Genomic DNA, 19,794 nt, shown 5'->3' on the forward strand with positions numbered 1-19,794 from the left:
GTTGGGGATCCCTGAAATGGGGCCTCTGAAGAGAATTTTATTTACTCCTAGAACAGTGGAGGTTACTTGATTTAACTCCTTTTTATTTCACTTTCACTATTTTCTTCAAGTATTTAGTATTGGAAAGAAGAAAAATGTTTTAGTCACACACAAAAGATTATGATGAAACAGAAGATTTGCCTTTTCGTTCGGCTTCCCGGGGATGTTCATGGCCAGCCCAATAGAATACACCGGTATTAAAGAGTGCACCTCTTCTCCCCCAGTGATGTGAGAAATGAGGAGGCCGTCTTCTGGAAATATTTTTTTTAATTACCATAATTATCAGTAACGACTTTCCCCTAACCGGACCCTTTTAACTGCCGTTCCTTTATTTTCTTAAAGGCTTATCTGTTCATCCTCCTTCCCAACCTCAAACCTTCAGCCTTTAATTCATTTACCACCATATCTCTTCATTACTACAAAACTTAGAGCAGGAAACAATAGGTTGGTGTGTAATCGACAACTTCAATTCATTGTAAATCGGATTCAAATGACAGTGAATATTTGCAAGTTAACTTACTACATCACTTCTTTCTCAATAGCAAGGAAACTTTTTTAAGTGCGCTCCTGTCCATTTTTGAAAAATTGTTTCTTTGGGCATGAGTGATGCTGCTCTTTTAAGAATTGGGAAATAAGAGGTTAGTAAAAAGAGTAGAAAATCATTCATAGTCCTAAAATACCAGTAAAAAAAATTGTGGCTGTTGAGTCGATCCCCACTCATGGTGACCCCATGTTTGTCAGAGTAGAATTGTGCTCCATAGGGTTTTCGATGACTGATAATTCATAAGTAGATCACCAGTCCTTTCTTCCAAGGCACCTCTGGGTGGATTCAAACCTCCAGCCTTCCAGTTAGCAGCTGACAGTGTTAACCATTTGCACCACCTAGGCATCAAGTATATGGACACATACAAGTCAACTAGAAGGAGAAAACACACGATGGTTGCCGTCAAGTTGATTCCAACTCATGGCAACCCCAAGTGTGCAGAGTAGAACTGCTCCACAGGGTTTTCAGCTCTGCTGAAACCTGTCCACTGTGGGTACTTGAAATATTGGTGGCATGGTTTCCAGCATCACAGCAACATGCAAGCCACCACAGTACGACAAGCTAAAAGACAAGTGGTGGTGGGTTTACATCAGTGCAATTACGTATTATATCTCGTGGAAGGTGCTATAGAGAAAATGGAACAAATGGGTATTTATTTTTTGAGACTTCTAAATTCAGTTGATAACAAGTTCAAGCCTTTTAACTGAGAAGATTGTCAGGATAAGCAAAATAGACTAATGGACAGTGAGTGATGGACTTATGTACACACAAGCAGGAGGGTACCTACACTTCACAGGCTTTTGCTTTTTTTTATTATGAAATATTTCAAGCATATAGAGAAGTAAAGAGTAAGATTTTGCCATATTTGCTTCAACTTGTAATTTTTTTTCAAAGTAACAAAATATTTCAGATTCCAGTGAAGCCCGTTTCCTTGATTCCAATCAGAAGTAACCACCATCCTAAACTTGCCATTTATCATTTCTATGTGAGGTCCCTGGACGGCACAAAACAGCTAAGTGCTCGACTAGCCGAAAGGTTGGCAGTTCAAATCCACCCAGAGGCACCTCAGAAGACTGGCCTGGTGATCTGTTTCAGAAAGGCCTTGAAAGCCCTATGGAGCCGTTCTACTCTGTATACATGGGGTCACCATGAGTCAGGATTGACTCGACAGCAACTAATAACAACTAGAGTATATGTATGTTCATCAGAGACACCACGTTCCCTTACTCCCAGAGACAGGCACACGGTGCACGCTCGGCCTAGACAAGGTCATGCCTAGAACTCATGGGGCTTTGTATTCTCTGAAGCCTGCTGCTTTTCATTACTGTCTCTTGATTAACTTCAAAAACTGTTTTTGGCTAACTGAACCGCACTCTAGCTGGTAACCTCATGGGTCGCGAAAAAAGCCGATGGCTTTCCTAAACCTAGGAAAGAAAATCCTCACTCCGTACTCAACCGGAGATTTCGTGGCCTGAGCCAAGAAACTGTGTAGTTCAAGCCAAGAGTTTCTATCCCACAACATGAAGAACTTGTGAAGCTACAAATGTTAATATCGATTTCTTTCATTTGATCATGTAGGCAAGATTTCAAATTTAATGGATGTTTTTCTCTTTTTATTGAGTTATAGTTTAGATGTAGCCACAACAATGAACTCAAACATACCAATGATCAAGGAGATGGCATGGGACTGGGCAGCATCTCCTTCTGTTGTACAGAAGGTCGCCATAAGCCAGAGCCAACTCGAGGGCAACTAGCAACAACAATATTTTAGATACTATAAATGCCAATATTAAGTGATTAATATTGGACAGATACTGAATCATTTCTTCTGAAATGTCTCTAATATTCAGTCACAATTTACTAAATAGTGTATACCATACGAGATTATCCTATCTTTTCCAAGTTCATCTCTTGCAATCTAGAGTAGTATCTAAACCAAAAAACCCAAACCCACTGCCGTCGAGTCGATTCCGACTCATAGCGACCCTAAAGGACAGAGTAGAACTGCCCCATAGAGTTTCCAAGGAGCGCCTGGTGGGTTTGAACTGCCGACCTTTAGGTTAGCAGCCATGGCACTTAACCAATATACCACCAGGGTTTCCAGAATAGTATCTAAAACCCGCTGCCGCCGAGTCGATTCCGACTCATAAAAAACTGGCTTCTTGTTAGAAACAGATTAAACCACTAGATGGTGCTGCTTTCCACAGTTAGGGCTTCCTTCCCAGGCATCCGTATCAGCACAGGATAAGATCTGCATGTACTGCAGAAGTTGCTCCTGTACTAGTTTTTGACTGCTGTTAGGGGGCCATCGAGTTGATTTTTTGGCTTATAGTGACCCCACGTGGCAGAATAAAACTGCCCCGTCGGGTTTTCTAAGCTGTAATATTTACTGGAGCAGATCACCAAGTCTTCCTTCTGCGGAGCCACAAGATGGATTCAAACCACTAACCTTTCGGTTAGTAGCCGCTGTGCCACCAGGGCTCCTTAGTTTTTTGTAGTCATAATTAAATAAAGACATTGTTGTGGCCATGGGTGACGTAGAGGACGCTTTCTTGCTAAAACCAAAAAAACCAAACCCATTGCAGTCGAGTCAATCGGTAACCCTACAGGACAGAGTAGAACTGCCCCACAGGGTTTACCAAAGAGCTCCTGGCAGATTTGAACTGCTAACCTTTAAGTTAGTAGTCATAGCACTTAACCACTACACCACCAGAGGTTCCATAGGAATGTAAAAACCAATGTCATAAGTGAAGCACTTTCCTGCATCTTTGTTTCTCAGCCTTTTCGGCTCATCTTAATCAGTTTTACAGATATTTCTCTTTAAACTGAATGTTTAATAATTATTTTAAAGCTAGAATGTCTCTGCTAACTATACATTATATACTCTTCTAATTTTTTTTAATCATAAAGATCTTAGTTATTGTATGATTTCTTTAAAAAGCTTAAAAAAAAAAAACCACCTCTGTTTATATTTGACTCTTGGGGTTACATAAGAGAATCAATCAATTCCAAGAAAAAATCGTGCCTCCATTATTTTCCCAATACCAACCAAATTATTTTTTCCCTCTTATTTTATTGTTTTTACCTTTCACCTATTGGGCTCTAGAAAGATATGAAGAAAATAATCTCTTTTTACAACAATCCACAAACATCATCAAATCAAGACAACGTTGTCTTAATTGTACCTTATGTTGATGTCACTATTATTGCCTCAGGACCAAGCAAATCTATTTTTAACTCCATTATTGCTGTCATTTGCTTTTTACATATTGAGCTTCACGAAGTTATTAAGAAAATATTCTTTTTTACTACGATCCATCAGCATTTTCATCATATCTGTTCTAAGCACCATAAGCACTTTAGCATTCAAATATAGTAAAATCCAAGTGATTTGGAAAATGGAGAATCATCTAATTTATAGGAAAAAAAAAACCTTCCACTTCCGTTGAGTTGATTCTGACACATTCGACAGAGTAGAACGGCCCCATAGGGTTTCCAAGGCTGTAAATCTTTACAGAAGCAGACTGCCACATCTCTCTCTCTCCCAAATTTATAAATTAGTTAGTTCGTAGTAAAAAAACTTTTTCATGAACAGTAGGACGAGACAGAGTATACTTAGAAAAAAAATCACAATAAGTTTATATCAATTTTAATAAGCTACAAATAAGGTTAAATTCCTTTAATCATAAAACCGTAATGAACCAAAAAGTTTAACGCCTTAATTTCTTAGGCATCTTTTGGGTAAAGTAAATTTTAGATTGAATTATTTTTATTTCTCAAATGTGCAATTCAAGAAGAATCGTGAATTACTTTGGAATTGAGTAATCTAAATTAATTATTACCTAAGAGAATTAAGTAAACCAAATTTTTTTTTTTTTTTAGTGGCATAGTGGTTAAGACCTATGGCTGCTAACCAAAAAGCTGGCAGTTTGGATCCACCAGGCGTTCCTTGGAAACCCTATGGGGCAGTTCTACCCTGTCCTGTAGGGTTTCTATGAGTCAGAATCAACTCGATGGCAATGGATTTTTTAAGAGAATTCAAGACAATTTGTTTTTCATTGTACTATTGGTGTGAAATTTAGTTGTAGATGTATAAATGCTAAAAATACACAACCAGAAAAGCATAGTCAAAGAGATTGTCTTGTCCCAAAAACTTTTTTGGTGCTTTCCTGTAGAAAGAGATCAAAAATGTTTTTATCCAAAGATGTTTTTATCCAAAGATGTGAGTAGGATGTTAACTTGAAATAAAGTGAATGGCCCTAGAGTTATACTATTCCTTCTTTGCAGTAGGGTTTCTTAGGTTGATGAATAATGAGTTTTGTTTCCGAATATTGCTTTCAGAAGAGCTCCTTAGTCCCTTTGTGGGGGGTGGGGAAGTCAGAGAAGGGAAGGTACAGAAAGAGACAGTTTTTCTTGCCGTGTTTTAGTAATCAATTGACTTTGTTGTATTCAAATGAACTTGGCCATTTTTCTAAAATCAAAAGGAAAAAGGATTAAAATCCAATTCTGCCATCTAATATTTGGTTGCTAAAGTAAATTATGCTCAGATTATTAACAAAGTTTATGTCAATATCTTCTCAAAAATATGTTGCTTAATAATCAGGTAAATAATAAAACTAGTGCTGCTTTCAGAATTAAAATTTCTGTTTAGAGTAGTTGTAGTTTTTGATAAATAACAAGCTAGGTGTATCAGTTATCTATTGCTGCATAATAACCCTCCTGCCAAGCTTAGTGGCTTCTATCACTAATTGATCACAATTCTGTGGGCTATCAGTCTGGGCTGGGCTCAATCGGGCAGTTCTTCTGTTGTTCTCTCTTGGAGGACATATAGTAAGACGGCAAGTCCCAGATAACCTCACTCACACATGTCACAGTTAGCTAAAGCTGTTGGCCAGGGCACCTCAGTTGTCTTCCACACTGTCTAATCTATCCAGCAGGGTAGCTCAGACTTCTTCCCATAGTGGCCGGATTCCAAAAGGGCTAAGTGCAAGCTGCAAGTTCTCTTGAGGCCTTGGCTTGGGAAGTTCCACAGTGTCACTTCTGCCACTTTCTATTGGTCAAAGTAAATCAAAGTCAGCCTAGATTTGAAGGATAGGAAAATGGACTCCACCTCTGATAGGAGAAGCTGCAAAATATTTGTGGCCATATTCATCTATCACACTAGATAATTCAGATAACCCTCATTAAAAATGTCAAAATAATACCTTAAAAGTATTGAAGAGCTGAAAAAATTGTAGAGAACTCCCAGGCCAATTTTTAATTTTTGGACGGTAGCTTATACTCAAAGACAAGCTATTGGAACATCAAAGGTTCATAAATTTCACACTTGGGATCCATCCAGAATTGCAGGCCCATTCAAGACACAAGGAGTCATATAGGAGATTCTTCAACATTACAGAAGGACCCAAAAGGACTGTACCTTCAAGATAAGGACTGGATCTACTTGCCTCATTCCCTAACCCAAAGGATAACAGAGAAGGCTGAGTAGGGCTACAGAACAAAAAAGAATCCTTGAGAAGTTTTTGCCACACACCTGCCCTCATACAAATTTGCACACCAGGGACTCAGTCTCAGTGGGTCGGGTCCTTCAAGCCCGGAACTTGGTTGAGGCAGCCTGGACTGGAATTACTCCCAGGTGCCTGGTACAATCAAATCACAAAGCCTCTCTGAGAGGCTATATCCATTCCAGGCCTTTGGAGGCCACCAGATAGAATTCTCCAAAGATGATGACTAGAATGGAATCAAAGATAACACTAGAAAACAAGCCATCAGGATTGAGAAGCTGCTGAATTAACAGCAGAAAGAGATCTTCACAATTTGAGATACTATCAGACACTATTTTTGTAGAAAACTATTTTTTATTTTATTTTTTTAAATTTTTTATTGTGCTCTAAGTGAAATTTTACAAATCAAGTCAGTCTCTCACACAAAAACTTATGTACACCTTGCTTGCTACACACTCCCAATTACTCTCCCCCTAATGGGACAGCCCGCTCTCTCCCTCCACTCTCTTTTCGTGTCCATTTTGCCAGCTTCTAATCCCCTCTACTCTCTCAGCTCCCCTCCAGGCAGGAGATGCCCACATAGTCTCAAGTGTCCAGCTGATCCAAGGAGCTCACTCCTCACCAGCATCCCTCTCCAACCCATTGTCCAGTCTGATCCATGTCTGAAGAGTTGGCTTCGGGAGTGGTTCCTGTCCTGGGGCAACAGATGGTGTGGGGACCATGACCACCGGGGTCCTTCTAGTCTCAGTCAGACCGTTAAGTCTGGTCTTTTTACGAGAATTTGGGGTTCTGCATCCCTCTGCTCTCTTGCTCCCTCAGGGGTTCTCTGTTGTGTTCCCTGTCAGGGCAGTCAGACACGTTTTAAGAAATAAATAACAAATGTAAAGACATCTGCAAGGCAGAAAACTATGAAAGGTGACACAGCAGGTTTGAAAAGGAAGCATCCTGAACTTCAGCAATGAAAAACTCAATAACCAAAATTAAAAACTCAGTGGCTATATGGGATAACAGATTGCACACATCAGAAGTCAAAATTGGTAAACTGGAAGATAGATCAGGACAAATTACGCAGCATTGAACACAGAGAGAAAAGAAGATAAAGTCCCCTTCAGCCCAACAGGCAGTTCTGGAATGAAGAGAGCCTGGTAGAGGAGTCCCACATTAGACGGAAATGGCCTGACTCAAGTACCATCATAGTACTCAGTCATTGGCCAGGGGCCACCCTGAGAAGAGTACAACCTGGGTTCAAAAGCTGAGATGGGCCCTTAAGGAGCGCAAATAGTTGGAGACTGTCAGCTGACCACACTCCACACAGGGAGGGTAGAATTCTTTCCTGAAGGGAGATCTAAGTGGTGCATCTCAGTATCTGCTACCCGTAATAACCAAACCCACTGTTGTAGAGTTGATTCCTACTCAAAGCTACCGTATAGGACGGAGTAGAACTGCCCCATTGGGTCTTCAAGGCTGTAATCTTTACAGAAGCAGACTGCCACATCTTTCTCTTACAGAAAGGCTGGTGGGTTCCAATTACCAACCTTTCAGTTAGCAGCCAAGCGCTTTTAACCACTGTGCCACCAGGGCTCCTTATGTCTGCCACAGACATCATGAAAAGTGAAGGGACTAACCATAGAGTGGAAAAATATTTACAACACATATATATGACCAATGACTTGTATCCAGAATGTGAAGGAACATCTGTAAATAATGACAAAATGGCAGGCAACTCAAATGAGCAGATGGTTAGAAGAATGGAACAGGCACGTCACCAAAGGAGAAATCGCAAAGGCTAACAAACACAGGGAAAAGTATTCAACCTCATTAGTAATCCAAAAACCAAACCCAGTGCCGTCGATTCGGTTCCGACTCATAGCGACCCTACAGGACAGGGTAGAACTGCCCCATAGAGTTTCCAAGAAGCACCTGGCAGATTCGAACTGCCAACCCTTTGGTTAGTAGCCGTTGCACTTTACCACTATGCCACCAGGGCTTATGCAAATTAAACCCAAAAAGATACACCACTACAAACTCAATACATTATTGCTAACCAATTAAGTTGGCAAAATTAAAAAATGTGACAAGGAGTCCTTCGGTGGTGTAAACGATTAATGGGCTTGTTGCTAACTGAAAAGTTGGCAGTTCAAGTACACCCAGAGGCCTCTGGGAAGAAAGACTTGACAGTTTACTTCCGAAATATCACAGCCATTGAAAATCCTGTGGAGTGCAGTTCTACTCTGGAACACATGGGGGTAGCCGTGAGTCAGAGTCGAGCCGACAGCAACTGTTTGCCTGTGTGTGTGTGTTTTAAAGAGCATCTAAAATTTTTATACATTACTGGTAGGAATGTAAGTTGATATAACCACTTTGGAAAATAGGTTGAAAACGCAGATACCCCATGACAGAGCCTCTCCTAGGTACGACTGCTCTATATATCTTAGAGCAGTCGTTCTCAGCCAGGGGTAATTCTGTCTTCCAGGGGTATTCGACAACGTCTGGAGAGACAGTTTAGATTGTCACAAATTGAGGAAGAGAGGGCGCTACTGGCATCTAGTGGCTAGAGGCAGCGGGGCTGCTAAACATTCTACAATGTTCAGGACAGCCCCACCCCACCCCAGCAAAGAATTATCTAGCCCGTAATGTCAATAGCACCCAGGTTGAGAAATCCTGATCTAGAGAAATGTGTGCATATGTGACATGGGTACATGTAACAGAATGTTTACATCAGCGTTGTTTGTAATACCCAAAACTTAAAAAGGAGACCAAATGTTCACCAAGTGTAGGATGGATAAATTATGACATGTGTATGTCTACAATAAAGTATTCTCCAGTAATGAATAAACTAGAATGACACCAAACTACATGAGTGAATCTTTAAAACATAATATGGAAAGAAACCAGTTCCAAACATAGAATGCAGGGCTCCATTCACGTAAAGTTCAAAAGCTGGCAAATCAACATTATATTTTTTTAGGGAAGCACATATAGGCAGTAAAAGAGCCCTAGTGGCAAAATGGTTAAGCACTCAGCTGCTAAACATTGGCAGTTCAAATCCACCAGCAGTTCCACCGGGTGAGGAAAGACTTGGTGATCTGCTCCTGTAAAGATTACAGCCTAGGAAACCGGATGGAGCAGTTCTACTCTACTCTGTTACATTGAGTGCTATGTGTTGGAATCGACTCAACGGCACCCAATGACAGCTACACATAGATAGTAAAGTTTGCTGGGTGGCACAGTTTGCATTTGACTGTTAAAGGTTGGTGGTTTGAACCCATCCAGAAGTGCCTGGCGAGAAAGGTTTGGAGATCTGCTTCCATAAAGATTACAACCAAGAAAACCCTATGGAGCAGTTCTACTCTGTACTCACTGGGTCGCCATGAGTCAGAATCAAGTAGCTGACGACAACAACAACAACATGTAGGTAATAAAACAATTAAAAATGCAAGGGAGTAGTTAATATAGATGCCAGAATAGTAGCTACCTCTGAGAGTATGTGGAGGGGGCTGTGGTTGGGCAGCAATACATGGGAAGCTTCTGGGAAGATGGTCATTCTAGTTCATGACCAGAGTGGTGGGTATAAGGGTGTTCACATTATAATAATAAACAATTTGTTTACAACATATTTGCATTTTGTATATTTTTCTGCGTGTAAATTAAATCTCACAATAAACCAAAAAAAAAAAAACCCGTTGCCGTTAAGTTGATCCTGACTCATAGAGACCCTATACACAATAAAAAGGCTAAAATAAAAGAAAATGTATAAAAAAGACTATAGAAGAAAAGATCTTAAACGAGAAAAAAAGCAATAATGGGAGCAAAATCACAAGGTTACCTAATGCTCCTTGTTCTCTTCTGTAAGATTTTTCCTTCACAGCACTTATCACCAGCTAACACCCTATGTGTTTTGTTGTCTGTTTTCCTTACCCCTATATAGAAATGTAAACTCCACAGAGACAGGAATTTTTGTTTTTCCCTGATTTATTTCTTTATTCCGAGTCCCAAGGAGAGTGGTATGTTGAGTGAATGAATAGCAGTCTAAGAACTTACTTTTAGCCACAAGAAAGGCTGTCCTGGTGATTTGGAAACGACCATTTCAGAATGCAGCTTTGTGAATGATGGGCCTCCTGGTGGGTGGCTTAGATAATGATTTTTCATTACATCTGTGGTGACCTGTCACTGGAATGTTGGGTTTCCCATGGAGTTTGGTTTGAAGGAAGGCCTGTCGGCAGTTTCATCTCCTTGGAGTTGCCTCTGTAGACACTTTTCTACTTCCCCATTCTCCTTAAAGTGTGAGATAAACTGAGGAAGTCTTAACCGAAAGTATCAGAACTCAGAACACAATTCTGAACAGAGTTTCTGAGTATTCCAGTCATTGTACCATGAACTCTATGATACTAGTTTTTCCCTAATACGGCATTGTGATGTAAGTAGAGAATGTCATTGTAGTTCATAAACAAGGTCTTAGCAATCTATTAACCATGCTTGCCTAGTGGAAGATGGGAAAGGGGACTTTTCCCTTCTATTGTATACACATTTGTATTGTTTGTACTTTTTTTTGTCTTTCTGCCTAGGTTTGACACACATTAGTTGTGTGGCATTTGGTTAGTTGTTTAACCTTTGCATCAATTTCTCGTCTTGACAATGGAGATTATAACAATTCCTACTTCTTAGAGTTTTGAGGATTAAATGAAACAATACATATGAATTGTATAGAACAGGGATGGCATAGAACAACTGCTCAATAAATGTTAACTATTATAATTTCATAGGTAATTGTGATGGTTAATTTTATATGTCAACTTGCCTAGGCTATGGTGCCCCGTTGTTTGGTCAAACACTACTCTAGTTGCTGTTATGGAGTAGTTACATGTGATTAAATGGAGTTGACCTTAAGTAAAGCAGATTACCTTCCATAAATAAGGTGCGTGGGCCTCATCCATTCAGTTGAAGGCCCTAAGAGCAAAAGGATTTTCCCTAGGGTGTATTCTGCCTCTAGATTTTATATAAACATTTTGATAGAACTCTTCCATTCTTTTCTCTTTCTGCCACCTGACCTATGGATTTGGGGACATAAGACTGCAGGAATCTCTAGCCTGTCACCTGCCCTGCAGAGTTTGGACTTGCCAGCCCCCACGATAGTGTGAGTCAATTCCTAAAGAGGAAGACCCTCAACGAGATGGATTGACACAGTGGCTGCAACAATATGGGCTCAAGCATAACAATGATTGTGAGTATGGTTCAAGACTGCACAGTGTTTCATTCTGTTGTACACAGGGTCGCTATGAGTCAGAACTGACTCGAGGGCACCTAACATCTATCTATCTATCTCTCAAAGATTGGGTATTACAAAAGGAAGAATCTACTGTGTTTTTTCTCTTCCATTTGCACCCTCCTGGAAATTTTTTGCCTTATACCTGTGTCAAAATGTCAGATGCCCACAGAGGCCAGGCAAGAAATGTAAAGAGGGAACTGGGAAGGCAGAAAAATATTAAGAGAGGTGGAACTCTGTAGAGAGAGATTCTATGGCCTGTGGGAACAGCGATTGTTGCCACAGGGAAATGAAAGCTGCTGTTGCAAAATGAGCATAAACTGACTCATTTGAAGTAGACATCTGGGAAATATGAATAGGGCAATTTGATTTTGAAATCTTTTGGAAGATAGAAGAGGTTCCCAAAGCCTAAAAAGTATTGCATGTATTTAAAAAGAAGGAACCGGAATTTGATTCTAGATCTGTCTCACTTCAAGGCAAAATGCCTAAAGTATTTAAAGGGCTTTAATATAAAGTAAAGGAGCCCTTGGTGGTGCAAGGGTTAAACACTTAGCTGCTAACCAAAATGTTGGTGGTTTAAATCCACTCAGCATCTTCACAGGAGAAAGACCTGGAGATCTGCTCCCATAAAGATTACAGCCTGGAAAACACCATGGGTCAGTTTTACTCTGTCCTATAGGGCCGCTATGAGTCGGGATTGACTCGACGGCAGTGGGTTTGGTTTTTTATCACAGTGATTAAGAGATCGGCTGCTAACCAAAAGGTCGGCAGCTCGAATCCACCAGCTGCTCCTTGGAAACCCTATGGGGCAGCTCTAATCTGTCTTACAGGGTTGCTATGAGTTGAAATTGACTCATTGGCAATGGGCTTTTGGTATAGGGTTGCTATGAGCTAATATCGACTTGATGGCACCCAACAACAAGAATAACAATATAAAATATGGACCCTCTGGTTTACACAATGTTACTCAGGTGAGGTGATAGGCAGGCAATGATAATGTTGTTTATTGAGTGGTTACTATTATTGAGCTTAAGTGCTTTACGTGCTTTATCATCAATTTTTTCACTGAATTCCCATAACTACCTTTTAAAAAACAAAGCAAAACCCACTGCCGTCAGGTTGATCCCGACTCAGAGCAATCCTATAAGACAGAGTAGAACTGCCCTATAGGGTTTCCAAGGCTGTAAATCTTTATGGAAGCAGACTGCCACATCCTTCTCCCTCGGAGTAGCTGGTAGGTTCGAAATGCCAACCTTTCAGTTAGCAGCCAAGTGCTTTAACCACTGTGCCACCAAGGCTCCTTGACTACACTTGCAGTTAGTATTATTTCGCTCTAACTAGGTAATTTATTATACTATTAGAAAGTGTTTTGTTATTCTGTATGTTTCTTCCTCTTTGAAGGCTTTATGCTTGGAAGGAGGAGAAAAAGATAAATGCTTCTAAGATCAGTGAAGGAGGAAAGAAGGGCGTATAGGGGAACAGAGCTTCAAGTCTCCACAAGAAAGGAGACTCAGGTTTTGTTCCCTACAGTGACTCAGGAAGAGAACTTCAGAGCCCTTGTGGATGGGCAGCAGTAAGGAGAAGCAGGTGGTAGCATGGTGCACAAGGGGGCTGATCCTAAGACAAGAAGCTTCCCCAGGAATGGACAAGCTCCCTCAGTCCCTAGGCGCAGCTCAGAAAAATTGAGTCATTTGCCAAAAGAATTAAGACTCAACCTTAAGTGTGTCAGACTCCCAAGCCAAAACTCTTAAATGCTCTACCAAACTACTTAAAAAAAAAAAAAAAAAACAACCCATTGCTGTCGAGTCAATTCCGACTCATAGCGACCCTATAGGACAAAGTAGAACTGCCCCATAGAGTTTCCAAGAAGGGCCTGGTGGATTTGAACTGCCGACCTCTTGGTTAGCAGCTGTAGCACTTAACCACTACACCACCAGGGTTTCCCCAAACTACTCAGACTCATTGAATCTCTTTTGACCAGTATTAATGATTGTCCTGCCGTAAGCATTTCTGGGGCCAAACGCTGGGTGATGTACACATTCAGAAATGATACCAAGAAATGGTAGTGGACCAGTATATGGTCTTGTGCAATTCAGCCACCTGCCTTGAAATCTTACTGGGTTTAACTTAGATTTCACATTCTAGCCAATGAAACAGACTTTCATCCTAGAAATGTTGTCTACTTTCATTCAAAGAAGTTGCCATGATGAATAGTTACAGGTAGATAGATTTACTTCCAAGCCTTTATTTTCTACTTCAATAACCTTTGCCATTAATATTTATTATTAATCCATAAAGTATACATGATTGTATCTAAGTAAAAAAAACCATTGCCGTCCAGTAGATTCCGACTCATAGCTAATCCTATAGGACAGAGTAGAACTGCCCCTCAGGGTTTCCAAGGAGCCACTGGTGGATTCAAACTGCTGACCTTTTGGTTAGCAGGTGATCTCTTAAACACTGCACCACCAGAGCTTCTGTACCTAAATAAAAATTACCCTAAATTAGCAAATTCCTATTCCATCAACCACAAAAAATTTATCCATTCCAAGAGTAATTCACTTTATTTTTTTATATCGTTGATTCTCTGGAGGAATTTCAGAGCTTCCTTTTCATGACCATTGTTTCTCAGGTAACTGGCAAAATAGCCTGAGCAGCCTGTGAAAGTGCTGGGTCTTTGAAAAGTGTCTAGAACTTTTATTTAAAGATAAGGACAGAAGGTGATTCTTCCTCTGTGAATAATAAAATACCAGAAAAGGAAAGGATGTCTTCATGTACTTGGGGTGAAAAAGGCAGAGTGAGTGACAGCTGATAACTTAGTTTAGTAAACAAAATTTCCTACTCACCTGTGGCAACTGACAAGTGTAGGAATAGTAGACAATCAAATGTCTCCACAAGTTGCCAAAATAAAATGTAAAATGAAAAGACAAATTTAAGCATCATTTAAGGGGAAAAAATGGAAATGAAAGGTTAAAGAAATAATTGACTAAATGCCTTAAAATGTTTTTTAAACCACATTTTAAAATGAGAGAGAGAGAGTGGAGGAGGAAGAGGAAAAAGCAAATTAAGAAACAAAAAAGCAAACTAACAAAGCTAGGAACTCTGTGACCAGGAGAATTGAAAGACAAGGTACTTTTGAAAAACCCTTATTAGCTCAATTGCCAAAGTCAAGGGATGGGGAAATATACCACTCTCATGAAAGTAGAGGGGTGGCGGGGCGGGGGGAGGTTTTTTTTTTTTTGAACTGTCCTACATAGTTGTTTTGGCCAATGTGATGTTAGCAGATGTGACACGATTCCAACCCATGGCGACCCTATAGGTCAGAGTAGAACTGCCCAAAGGGTTTCCAAGGCTGTAAATCTTTTGTCATTCCAAAAACCAAAAAAGGCCAAAGCCGTTGCCATCGAGTCGATCCCAACTCATAGTCGATTCCAACTCATAGCGACCCTATAGGACAGCATAGAACTGTTCTATAGGGTTTCCAAGGAGTGGCTGGAGGATTTGAACTGCTGACCTTTTGGTGAGCAGCCGTATCACTTAACCACTGCTCCACAGGGCTTGAAAAGTGCTTGGCAGTTGGGTGTGTCCTCTTGGGCCTCTGACATCACCAAGAGAAGAATGTGCCATGGCTAATCTTTTTATCTCACCTCAGGCATCATTTACTTAAACCTGTTACTCTCAAGTCAGTTTGGACTCATGGTGATCTCTTTTGTGTCACAGTAGAGCTGTGCTCCATAGGGTTTTCAATGGCTGTTTTCAGAAGGAGATTGCCAGGCCTTTCTTCCAAGGCAACTCTGGGTAAATTTGAACCTCCAACCTTTCCGTTAGCAGCTGAGGGACTGCATCATTTACTTAAGGAAGGCTTTCTTTTTTCTTTTTTTGTACTTTAGTTGAAGGTTTATAGAGCGAACTAGTTTCTCATTAAACAATTAATACACATATTGTATTGTGACATTGGTTGCCAACACCACAACATGTCAACACTCTCCCCTTTTAGACCTTGCTTTCCTATTACCAGCTTTCCTGTCCCCTACTGCCTTCTAGTCCCTGCCCTTGGGCTGGTGCGCCCATTTAGTCTCATTTTATTTTATGGGCCTGTCTAATCTTTGGCTGAAGGGTGAACCTCAGGAGTGACTCCGGTACTGAGCTAAAAGTGTGTCCTGGGGCCATACCCTCTGGGTTTCTCCAGTCCCTGTCAGACCAGTAAGTCTGGTGTTTGTTTTACATTTATCTCCAACTCTGTCCGGGACCCTCTGTTGTGATCCCTGTCAGAGCAGTAAGTGTTGGTAGCCGGGCACCATCTAGTTGTGCTGGATTCAGTCTGGTGGAGGCTGTGGTAGTTGTGGTCCATTAGTCCTTTGGGCTAATCTTTCCCTTGTGTTTGGTTTTCTTCATTCTCCTTTACTCTAGATGGGGTGAGACCAGTGGAGTATCTTAGATGGCAGCTCAAAGCTTTTGAGACCTACTTAAGGAAGGCTTTTATGGCCTCCCAGTCCAGGTTATATTCTTTTCCTTTATTAGATTTATCATATTTTTGACTGACTATATTCATGTTTGTATGATTATAAGATTAATGTCTGTATTCCCAACTAGACTATAAACTCTAGAAAGCAAAAATGTTGAGCATTGCTCACCATAGAGCCCTAATATCTAGCGTAGTGCCTGGCACAAAACTGACATTCAATATATAGTTGTTGATTGAACGAATGACTTTAATACACAGAGTTACAACTGTATTTGGCATATAAAATATCCTCAATAGATATTTACTGAATGAATAAGCCTGGGATGGGGAGAGGATAGCAAATGGGTAAACTATATCTTACGTGGCATTTATCATTTTTCCTTGCACAAAATAAACTAAACAAATATTTTTGGAATTAATTACTAATCTAAGTAGAGGATTTTGAAGGGATAAATAAAAACATGGACCAAAATAGAACAAGAATTTGTTTCCTTTATACTCGAAATAACCATGATTTTTTTTTAAGTCATTTCTTTTTTATAGATGTGAAACTAATTTGGAAACAAATTTAAATGGGTACTTCTCTGGTTCTAGATCTGTAAATAGTAATAAAATTCTGTGGGGATGATACCTTGCGATCGTAGTTACTTAACAGGTTTGTACAATACCAAACTCTTCCTAGTAGGGAATGAGCATAAACTGAAGTCCATTTGTCCTAAATCAAAATAGAACATACATACTGACCTGTCACCTGATCATCCTCCTTATTGACCAACATAACCTTGTTTAAAGCCTCATTATTTCTCAAATGTACACAAATGTAAAAAAAAAAAAAATCCCTGGGGCCATAGGAAATCCACTCGCAAGTTTTGATGTAACTCACAGGTTAAGTGATAAAACCCGATTTTTTTTTCCCTGCAGTAATCATTGGCAATCTGGTCACACCTTCCTATATCCACACCTTTGAACGGTCCGCATGTGTACTGACTCAGGGCTTGGCCATGTGCCTTGGTTTGCTCAAAGAATCGTGAGCTATAAAATGATGGCTGTTTTACACCTCAAAAACTAACTGCCCAATCTTGTTGCTCTAATAGAGTTTTCAGAATATATATCTCATTATGTCACTCCACTGTTAAAAACCCTTCAAGATTCAGTAGTGGCCTAAGGAAGAATGATCAACTCTGAGGGGCTAGAGGCTGGGTGAGGAGGCCTCTCAGAAGAGAAGACACGATTCATTCAGATTTTGGTAGGATCTGTGTATGTATGTGTGAGTTCATGTGTGAGAGTGAGAATGTGAGAAGTGTGTGTGTGTGTGTGTGAGTGTGTGAGGCTGTTAGAGAGTGTGAATTCGTGTGTGAGTATATGTATGAGAGTGAGAGTGTGAGAGTCTGTGTCTGTGTGTGTTTCAGTAGGGTTAGGGAGAGGCTTAATGTCCAAGAAATTGCAAATCTTTCCATAGTCTAATCTGGGGGCAAGTTCTAACCTTATTTTGAAAATTCTAAGATTCTAAAATATGCAAGCAGGGCTCAGGGATTTTTTGCCACACACACATGATACTGATGGATAGCTTTAAGTATTAGGGCAGGAGAAATGTTGGCAGTCTTTTCTCCAGTTGTTGAATTTTTTTTTTTTTGAAGCATACTCAGCATCTTAGTGCAGTACTCTGCTTAGGATGCAAACCCCTGCACATTGTTAAACAGTGCTAAGTAGGTCCAGATGCTTTACTTTAAAAGGGAATTTTAGTTAATGTTCCTTGAGAAGATGCAATAGTAACCGATGTTGCCCATTCTCTGGTCATTATGGGCTCCAGATGACGTCATCAGTGCTTGAGGAAATGGGAATCTTTTATTGAGCTGGAAGATTAAATAATATGTGCTGAGCCACTTCTACCATTTTTGGAAGGATTTTAAGTTTATGCCTCCAGCATTTCTGGTAAAACTCACATGAAGTGTGACAAAGTCATCAAAACTCCTCTCTGTTCCAACAGGATGAATGAGCTGTTATTGTTTTTTCAAAACCAACAATGTATGGAACTGTGTCTCTTTGCCTATTAGCAGAAAAGCACTTTGGACCATTACTGATCAGATTTGCAAAGGAAGTGGTTTCAGTAACAAAGAAAAAATATATATACTGTGTGTCTCTGAGGTTATTCATTAAATGCTCTATTCAAAATCCTTGAAAATTGGGTTGCCCTGTTAAAATGCCAGTAGAATTCAAAGATTGCCTTGAAGTTTTTATTGGTTTATAATTTTGAAATATATTTCTTTAAAGCTTTCCTGATTAGTTATAAGTGATCGCTGTGCCAATGAAACGTTATTATAAACATTATTCCACATTAACACTTTTTAAAAATTGAAAATAGTTTCTAGCAGTACTTGGTCACAGGTGATAGCCAATTTGAACTAGATGTGGAAGAGGGCAGACATGGCCAAAATCCTTCTCATCCCTTCACAAGGTGAAGTCTATTTCTCTACCCCTTGAATCTGGGTTGACCATGTGACTTGCTTTGGCCAATGGTATGTTAACAAATGTGGCGCACTCAGAGGTTGCATAAGGGCTCACACATGGAGGTTTGCCTTCTCTTGCAGCTCATGTAATCCTGAAGTTGCCACGTGAGGAAGCCTGAGCTAGCCTGCTGGAGACGAGAAACTACATGGACAGACCATCCCAAATAACAGCCATCCGATTGCCAGAATTATAAATGAGGTCATCCTCTAGGTCATGGAGCTGCCTACTGACCACAGACACACGAGTGAACCCAGGTACAATCATCCACAGCAGCCGAGTCTAGAATCATCCAGCTGACCCACAATATCATGAGTGAAATAAATGCCTAAACCACAGAATTTTGAGGTAGCGTGTTACAGTAAAAACTAACTGCTACATAAGAAACAGAAAACAACCAGTTGCCATCGAGTCGACTGCAACTCATGGCGACCCAATGAGTGAAAGAGTAGAACTGTGCTCCATGGGGTTTTCAATGGTTATGATCTCTTAGAAGTAGGCCACCAGGCCTTTCTTCTGAGGCACATCTGGATGGACTCAAGCCTCCAACCTTTTGGTTAGCAGCCAAGTGCGTTAATCATCTGAACCACCCAGGGACTCCTACATAGCTTAAGCTAGAAAGGAAGGTTCTTTGGAAGACTTCTGTGGTTGTGTTTTTTTTTTTTTTTTTATCGTGCTTTAAGTGAAAGTTTACAAATCAAGTCAGTCTCTCATACAAAAATTTATGTACACCTTGCTATATACTCCTAATTCCTCTCCCCCTAATGAGACAGCACACTCCTTCCCTCCGCTCTCTATTTTCATCTATTCGGCCAGCTTCTGACCCCCTCTGCCCTCTCATCTCACCTCCAGACAGGAGATGCCAACATAGTCTCGTGTGTCTACTTGATCCAAGAAGCTCATTCTTCACCAGTATCGTTTTCTATCCCATTGTCCAGTCCAGCCCCTATCTGAAGCGTTGGCTTTGGGAATGGTTCCCATCTTGGGCTAACAGAAGGTCTGGGGACCATGACCACCGGGGTCCTTCTAGTCTCTGTCAGATCATTAAATCTGGTCTTTTTACGAGAATTTGGGGTCTGCATCCCACTGCTCTCTTGCTTCCTCAGGGGTGCTCTGTTGTGTTCCCTGTCAGGGCAGTCATCTGTTATAGCCGGGCACCATTCTGTGTGTTTTGAGGCTGAACAAAGTGAATTAAAAGACAGAATACACCTGAGTCTCAGGAACAACCAGAAGCAAAGACTTGAAAGTCTATGCAAAATAAAACTCACCACCTTCTGAGGTAAAGCTATTTTAAAGGCTCACGTAGCTAGTAAGCAATAAAGACTTAAATGTTGACACATGTTTCTGCATGACTACAGAAAAAAGAAACAATCTGTTGGAAAGACCCTTCAAATTTTCCCTATCCAGTAGTCCAGGTACTGCCTGAGAATATCATGAAAGCAACTTCAACCCTCAGTGGTGGTCATGAGTCTGG

This window comes from Loxodonta africana, chromosome X (genome assembly GCF_030014295.1).
Source record: "Loxodonta africana isolate mLoxAfr1 chromosome X, mLoxAfr1.hap2, whole genome shotgun sequence".
Taxonomy (NCBI): Eukaryota; Metazoa; Chordata; class Mammalia; order Proboscidea; family Elephantidae; genus Loxodonta; species Loxodonta africana.